Raw genomic sequence first — 8956 nt, 5'->3', positions numbered from 1 at the left:
GGAATCTGGACAGCTGATTGCATGAGTGAAAATGTGGTTCGGCCGGCAATATATATATTTATATATATTGCTGTAAAGACTCGTGTATAAGCCACACCCCCCAACTTTCAAGCATGATTTTGGAAAATATAAGAACTCCAAAAAAGCAGTCTTGTAAAAAAAAGTTGGTCGTTTGTTCGCAGATGTTAACGATAAACTTGATGAAATTTAATGTAGTGTATTTTACAGGGACATTAATAAGTTAATCAACTCTGAAAATATCTTTTAAAAGCATCTTTTCAATCAATTTCCCTATTCCCTGTGACAGTTGTCTTCATTGCTAAAGCCCACACAGTCATTTAACGAGCGAAGTTTGGGCATGAAAACGTTCACTTTTGCATTAGCTGTTGCATTGATATCATGTTTATCAAGACGTTTGGAAATGGTGAAGTTGTCTTTATTTGCCGACGATATGACTTGTTTTGTGAGGGACAGAGATTCATATAACGAGCCAAGCGAACTGGAAAATCTTTTAGAAAATATTAACGCTTTAGAAGAAAGTGCAGAGCAGAGAAAATGAAAAATGTGAAAACGACCGAGCAAAGGCAGAAGATGCGAGATTAAAGACTAGGAAAAGAGTATGTGAGAGCAAAGAGGAAAAACCCAAACGACAGCGAAGTAGTGGAAGTGATGCGATGGAATTTTTAGCAGATAGGGCTAGGATAAATTATGAAATGAAACAACAAGAGTTTACAATGTTGAAAGAACAGCAAGCGTTGGAGAGAAAAAACAATGGTCAAACAGCAGCTACAAACACAACTGTTTAAAGTTCTACAACAGCAACAACAACAAAGTCAACAACAGCTGGTTACCACTCAAATGATGATGATGCAACAACAACAAGAACAGTCAAGCGCAAAGATGGCTTTATTGCGGAAATTTACCAATAAGCGATCTATGGATTTGTGTCAGAAGGCAGGTTTTGCAGCATATTCTGCTGCACTGCATGTCATTCCCATAAAATGACTACGTACAATAAATGTACTTTACTGTTATGTATCGGTCAAATCCAAGCTTAACTATCCCCCTTGCATAGAAGAGAGCTGAAGAGCAAAATTAATAAATTATGGTCACTTAATTAAAATTCTAGGTGTGGGGGAATTTGATTACATGAAACGGACCTAGTTAAGGGCATTTGAATGGGTTTTAGTCCCTGGGAGGGGAGAATTTTAACACCCCATAACTGAAAAGTTCAAATGCCCGGAGAGGATGATTAAACTTAAATTTGACTGGTACATTAAAGTAGTGTAAGCCAACATCTAAAACTACACAGTATGAACATTTTGGAGTGGCTTGTGGATAAAAATATACATGACATAAAACCACCTTTTGCATTATATTTTCTTTGAGGAGACTTGTATGTTAGCAACTGTTGTTGATTGTTAAGTTGAAACTCGGTTGTCACCTGCAGCCAGGTAAGGTTGACTGATGTTGTATATGTACACAATTGTTGCCAGTTTTTCAAGTGACAAAGAATGTTTTGTTTTATTACTTGAGAGACTTTCCTTGTACCTCTGTTCTGCGTGCAAGTAGGAGACCTACCTTCCAGGCCATCCGTTGGGTTTTTACATTTCAAACCAATCCACAAAAAGTTAATTATTGGTAAATATGATTTTAAAGGTACTGATTCGTGTGCACATATATGAGCCAAACAATATTTCTTGTGTAGATATTTTAGTTAAACCCTTCATATCTATCCCTTTCATGATTATTCTTGGCAAAGAAAACATACAGTAACCATAGCTAAGTGGAAATACAACATGTTTTAGTCCAAAAGTCTGGAACTCACAGGGGGAAGGTTCATCACAAAAGGAAATTTTTACCCACAACCCTCTTGTAGAAGCAATTTTGTCACAGGAATTATATATAAAAGACTTATATTATTATCACGAACAGTCCACTGTGACAAAGCCCTGTTAATTAAAGTAGTCATTTAATGAAGGTGGATCTAGTCAAAAAAAAATCAGCTGTTGTGTTTGAATAAAGACAAGTTAAAGCATTTCTTAAAATGGAAGATACTATGTACATTTTTCCTACTTGACTGAGTCCAATCTTCAAATTCTTTTTAAAATCTAAAAATGAGCGAACAGCACTCATGGACTTAAACATCTCCATATCTCGTGTTAAAATGCCAACTCTGAAAGGTGCCTGCAAGTGAACCCTGAGTAGGTATGCTGGATCCCCATACTCTACCAACAGGGTCAAATGCAAAATGTTGTAAGTCATCGTACAGTTGGGAGACTGCCAGCATTCTTACCTTAAAAGAAGGGAAGAAGACAGGTTCTACTCTTAAAACAAACTAAGGCTAAAATCAAGTCATGCAGGCTTCATATATAAGTAGCAAGTAGGGTATATGGCATGAAAACAAGAAATTGAATAGGCTATTATTAATTATTAAAAATAATTTCCCCAAAAAATAAGGCAAAAGTAAGAGGCAAGTGAAATGAAACAAAAATTCCATAAATATGGCATTGAAGGAAAAACAGGTTGCTTTGTGAATAGAGAAAAAATCTGGGGCTTACCTCCAGGACCATGGATATTAGCGATCAGTCCATTGGGAAGCGTGATCCTGGAACTTGAGCGCATGTACGTGCTTGTGGCCATTATAAACAACTCGCTGGTTTGACATCGGCCGACTAATGGGCCGCACAGTTATCAAGGGCTGCTTCTTTAGAGTGGACCGCATCTGCATACGTAGCGATTAAAGGTGAGTTTAAAATACCATGATTCCACTGTGTAAGCTTGTGCCCGTGAGTATTATATATCCAGTCTGTAACCTGGTTGCTGATCATACTGAGCTCTGGCACCGATCGCCCAAAGATTGCTATCATGTCAGAATAGCGGCATGGATATGCGAACCTCTTGAGCACAATACAGAGGCCTTCGGTTCCATCACAGATTGTTCCATTAGAGCACTTGAAGATGGGTGGAACTCTTAAGGCTTCAACAAGTAACGCGATATCCCTTTTATTGACGTGAATTTCAGCAGAATTTTTGTTTTCGAGAGAAAATTTCTCATATGCCGAGTGCTGAAATGGAAGATTTTGCGGACCATGAGCCTCATAAATCACTGAAAATTCTTCGTCGTCTTCAATTTCTTCCATCAAGCAAGGTACCAGTAATTCTTGAATTTTTTTGAAGGAAGCCATTGTTTTTCTTCGTTAAAACCTTTGTACAGATTAATGTACTGATACATCACGTTGCAAATCTTAACTTAAATTTCCCACGCTTACAACGCCATCCTCATTCCAGGCTTTTTCCCAGACAGCGCGTCCTAAGAGTTGTCACATCCTGGATCTCAAAGTCCCTAGTTAGGAACTTTGTCATGCTCATGGCTTAACGTGTTGAAGGTCTGGGGTAAACTTTCGCTTCTCATTGTGTGATTTAGGGTTGAGTTAGCAAATACCTGTGCATCATGGACACAACCTGGCCATTGGCAATCCACGTCTATGAACATCCCACAATAATCACATGCTGCTTGTACATTGAGTGAATAGTCATGGGAGTCAGTCGATGGCGTTTTGATACGAACATGGGTACCATCAATGCATCCAAATGCCTGTGTCATACCAATCTTTAACTCAAATTGTGAAACCTTTCTCCGCATCTCCTCTGCAGTTCGTGGCAAATGAATGTACTCTGGTCCTAAATGCTTTGTAATTGTGTCCCAAACTTCCAAAACAACTTTTGAAACGGTAGATTGGTGAATTCCAAACGTATCCGCAGTCATCCACATATATCCTGTGTCCTTCAGGTAGTACAGTGTTAATGCTACTTTCTCCCCAACTGAAAGAGCCCGCCGATTAGGAGATTTTGGGTCTGGAAATGTGTGGGGGTCCCAGTTGTTCGCAAAGGTCTTCGAATTGTAGTCTTGTCATTCGGAAATTTTTCTTCCAATCTTCTTCTGGTTCTTGCCACCATTGATCCGTTCTCCCGTCGTTGACCCATCTTGTCAGATGTTATAATTATTAAAATTTTAAAAATTTAGATATAGTTAGATTAAGATAAGATTAATAAAAAAATTCCTTGTTCCTATTTCTTATCATGGAAGATTCCTTATTATAACTTATAGAATTAATTAAGTCCTTACTAGATCTAAGTCTTTTTTTTAAAACATTCTAGGCTAGAAGACTTTTTGATCGAATCATGTAATGGCAGCTCAATGCCTAAAAGTCAGCCTGCCAATTTCTCATTTAGGACTTGGAAATTCGATATTCATGTATTTCCTCAGGCAGTGAGATGATTGTTTTAACATTACTAGTGCATCTATAGTAGGATTTATAAGCTTCTACTAACAATCTCTTAGTATAAAAAAATGATAAATTGTTCCAGCCTTTCAATTTATTTAATTGATCAGCATTCAAATTCCTTGAAAGTTTGAAAATAAGTTTAGAAGCTCGTATATGAGCACGCTCAAGATCATCCATTAGTGCAGGTGAGCAAGAACCCCATGCTAGTATTCCGTTTAAGACACTTGGAAGTACAGTCCTAAAATAAATGGTCTGTAGAATGGATGATGGCAAGAATTTGATTCTTCTGAGGACTGCTATTTTCTTATTAAAAGATTTTAACAGGCTTTTAGTGTGTTCTTGCCAAGAAAGATTACTGTCTATAGTTACTCCTAGACATTTACATGATGATTTAATTTCAATAAATTTTCCCCCATACTTCAAAGGCAACAACGGGCCAATGAATCTTTGTTTAGATAATAATAAGGCTTCTGACTTAGTTTCATGAGCAATCAATCTGTTAGCACTACACCAACTATATCTTGCATGGCCTTTAATATAATGTCAATATTATCACTTACTGTAAATATGGTAGTATCATCAGCAAACATATAAAGTTCTCCTGAGGTTATAGATTCAGGAAAGTCATTGACATACAGAGAGAACAGTTTAGGTCCTAAAATTGACCCTTGTGGTACTCCAAACTTGATAAAGCTAGTGTCTGATTTCACTTTATTAACTTGAACAAATTGGTTGCAATTTGACAGGTAGCTTCTCATCCAAGATAGTAAATTTCCTGATATACCAACAGCTTTCAACTTTTGTAATAAGATGGTATGGTTCACCGAGTCGAAAGCCTTCCTGAAGTCAACAGAACACCAACTTTGAGATTTTTATCTAGGGCCCACTTCCAAGTGTCAGTAAGATGAAGAAGGAGACCTTCTGTAGAATGATTTTTGCGAAAGCCCCATTGATTGTCACTAAGCAGGTCCTGAGCTTCAATGTGATTGTCTATGCTGTCACTTATGATGTCTTCAAGAATCTCTCCTGGAATACTTAAGAGAGATATGGGCCTGAAGTTACTCATATCAGTGGGTGCTCCCTCTTTTAGAACTGGCTTAACACGTGAGAGTTTCCAGTTTGTTGGAAAAACTGAATCATCTATGCTTTTTTTGAAAACTGGCAGCAGGCTATGGATAGAGGATTCCCGAAGGAGTTTGATGTCCTTAAGTGAGACTAGGTCCGATCCAGTAGCTTTATTCAGGTTTGATGATTTTTCAATTTTTTTCTTCACTAGCTCCCAATTTAACTCTATGTCACATCTTGTAGGAGTGACTCTTGTGACATAAAAAGTTAAGGTGTTTGGATCAAGAGGTTCTAAATTCTTTGTAAGTTCTCCACTGATATTAATAAAGAACTCATTAAAGTAAGAAGCTTCTTCTAGATCACTGGTTAATACATCTTTACTGTCCATTATTATGGGACCAATAGTACTATCCTTACTTTTCCTTAGAACCTTGCTGGGTCATTTCCAAAATTGCTTAGGATCTTTAGAGTTCATAAATTCCTGTTTCCAATAAGCAGCTTCCGATTGTTTTAACAACTTTTTACTTCATTTCTCTTGGATTTATATAATTCCCATTTGACTTGATCTTGAGATGACTTGGCTTCTTTAAGTAACTTATAGCGAAGATTTATTTGCTTCCTTATGTAAGTAGAAATCCAGGGTAAAGATTTGCATCTTATTTTAACAATCCTAGTTGGGAGGTGATAGTTCACTATATCCTTATATAAGTAGTCCCACAGGTACAAGCTATGGTCAACGTCCTCAAAAATAGCAGCTAATTGCCACGGCGCATGTTCCATATCATTCATAAATTGTTTGATGTCAAGTGATTTGTTAGCTTTAGTTGTTATATACTTGGGTTTAGGATTAACTCTAGTAGTCATAAAGACAGCAAGTACTACGTGATGATCAGAAATACCAAGGTCAATTGCGCCAGAGGTTTTCACTTTAGCTGGTTGACTGGTGATGATGACGTCAATGAGAGACTTTGAAGTAAGTGTGACTCTTGACGGGCAGGACATGATGTTTTTAAGGCCAAAAGAAGAAATTATCCTTTTCAGCCTTCTTCCATATTGAGATTCAATATTACTTGATCCTTTTAACATGTCAGAATTGAAGTCGCCCAAAAGAATAATATTTTTCCTTCTTAGCCAGATGTTTTCTAGCACGTTCCTGAAATGATTGAAAAATAAGGAGTCTTGAGGTAGTCTATAAATACATCCTATCAGGAAAGATTGTGATCTTATTGTTACATTTAGCCATGCCGCTTCTTAATGGGTGCAATTCCAATGGGTTACCAAATAAGCAGTAAGGTTTGCTTTGAAATATATTAAGACACTTCCTCTAGGACCTGAATCACGATCTCTTCTCACAAAACTGTATCCATTGATATTGATCCATTCATCTGGAATATCTTCTCTTAAATGGGTTTCCGAGATGCCCAGTATATCAAAACTAGCTCGATCTAAAATATTATGGACTTCTGATAGCTTATTTAGTAAACCATTGATGTTAAGATGAGCAATTTTCAAGTTCCTGTCACCAAGTTGTTGATTCAAGACAAAGAAAGGATCATCTCCTTGCTCCGAGACACTAGCAAAGTCGCCATCTTCCAGGTTCTCTTGATTATAGTCAGAGGTCTGCCGCAGACCTCTGACTGCAGACTGAGAGGTCTGCTGCAGACTGTTGGTATTCACGAGGAGTAACTGAACCACATTTTATATAGCACCATTGTAAGCAGTTATCACATTCAATGGCACGGTGGTTCGAAGTGACAGTTCTCGAGCAAATCAAGCATTTGTCCTTAGTCGTATTAGATGCTGCTGTTTGAGGGCCAGGGTTAACCACTTATACTTATCCTGTTGATCTGGAAACGAGAAGTGGCATTCGGATAGTAACTAATCGACAAGGAGAGAAATTTCTTCTTTCGCACGAGTTGTTTTACTATCGGTACTTGAGCTTGTTCAGGAACGGAAACCAGAAATTTTCATCTTTCAGGTCGAAATAAAGAAGTAGAATCTCTCCTGACGTCTTGAGAAGTATTTATCTTGAAATTAAGAACGAGGTAAACAAAAATTATGGCTATGAAGTGTCTTAAATTGGACAAAGAAGACGGAGCTAAAAATATAGCCGCCATCTTGCCACTGACCTCACTAGGTCCCATACGTCATATGCAATTTGCTTACAACGTGGGGATTTTGTGCCCCCCATAGCCTTGATGTATGCCACAGTGGTGGAGTTGTCACAAAGTAGTTTGACATGTTTATTCTTTAGCCTGTCACCAAACTCCTGCACAGCAAAATGAGCAGCCTTTAGTTCTAGCTCATTGATGTGTAACTGGCTTTCCAGAACGGACCATAAGCCTTGGGTAGTGTCACCATCCAAATACATGCCCCACCCCTTTTTTGAAGCATCAGTTCTAAGTTCAAGGACCGGATTTCCATGTGAAATTGGATGAAAAGCCTTATCTACATTTTCAATCCACCAAGAGAGTTCACCCTTGCACTTGAGGAGAGAGTTAGCTGAGCTTCATAGTCACCCTTATGTTTTCTGAGGGCCAAGTTCTTTTCTATTCTAAATTCCTGTAGTGAAGCTGGCCAAGTTGTACTCCGGGTAGGCAAGAGACAAGTGTGCCCACTAACTGGGCGAGCTCTGTAATTGTAGAATGACTTTTGAGTAGCAAGTGTTTGCAAATAGATTTTACTTTAGCTTTTTTGTTGTCAGTAAAGGTAATTGTCATCGACACTGAATCCAGGACAAAACCCAAAAAATGAATTCGTTGGGCTGGTATAAGACACGATTTGTCCACATAAATCACAAACCCCAAATCCTTAAAGAGGGTCTGCATGTCTGAAATGTTAAGCAGACATTCTGTACTGTCACTACCTTGAAGGTACGAGTCATCAATGTATCCAACAGTGAGGTGACGGTGCTGTCTTAATGTGGAGTAAACTGGTTTGAGCAACTTAGTAAAACACCTAGGGGCAGATGAAAGCCCATTTGGCATGCACGTGTATTGGTATAGGTTGCTCTGCCAATAGAATCTGAAGTATTTGCAGTGTTCCTCAGCAATGGGAACTACATAGTAGGCATCTTTCAAATCGATTGAGGCCATAAGTCGCACAGCAGACCAAAGGGTGTTCATTTTGAAATGGTGTTTCTTAATGTGCTTATTTAGCTCTTTTAGGTTTAAAATCATGCGATATTTGCCACTTTTCTTTTTCTGCACAAAAATCGTGGAGATGTATTCATCTGGAGAGGTGAATAATTTCTGAGTCAATAATGTCTTTTTCATTGGAGTTAAACTGAATTTCAGGCCTTGGCCTAGACTGATTTAGAGTTCCAATCTCCAAATGGTAATGCTGTACAATGTCCAGAATATTTTGGTTTGTTGTGATACTCGACCAAGATGGTAAAAAATGCCTTAGCCTACCAGCAAATTTTTCTGTGCTTAGCCTAACCTGATTAGGATTCGAGTTCAGTCGCTCTTTTTCTTCTCCTCCTGCTTCCTTTTGAAGTGGAGGGGGCTCTGGTAGTTTTTTGACTGCTTGTTGTTGTAGTTGCGGTCACCATCATATCTTCTCTTAGCCTGCCAGTGAGTGCGTTGTTGACTGCTTCTTGC

Source organism: Montipora foliosa, unplaced genomic scaffold (assembly GCF_036669935.1).
Source record: "Montipora foliosa isolate CH-2021 unplaced genomic scaffold, ASM3666993v2 scaffold_422, whole genome shotgun sequence".
Lineage (NCBI taxonomy): Eukaryota > Metazoa > Cnidaria > Anthozoa > Scleractinia > Acroporidae > Montipora > Montipora foliosa.
The sequence above is the reverse complement of the archived record's forward strand: the minus strand, read 5'-3'. Positions refer to the sequence as shown.